This window comes from Penaeus monodon, chromosome 28 (assembly GCF_015228065.2).
Source record: "Penaeus monodon isolate SGIC_2016 chromosome 28, NSTDA_Pmon_1, whole genome shotgun sequence".
NCBI lineage: Eukaryota > Metazoa > Arthropoda > Malacostraca > Decapoda > Penaeidae > Penaeus > Penaeus monodon.
Window position 1 is genome coordinate 21762658 of NC_051413.1, and position 235 is coordinate 21762892.

Below are 235 nucleotides of genomic sequence, written 5' to 3' on the forward strand. Positions count from 1 at the left end.
TTCCGGCGATTCTTCTCCGTCCCCTTTCTCTCCAGAACAAGGCCTGCGCGTGTTTTCCGCTTCTCCGCACCCGCTGCGTGCGATTCCAATCTCTAATGCCCGCGGATGGGGTGCGAAAAAGAGGCCGTGGGCGGGACATCGAGAGACGCAATTATGAGTCAAATCCAAAGTCCTAGGTTAAAAGAAATCATCATTAAAAAAGAAGAAGAAAAAAAGAAGCAAGGCAGATATAATT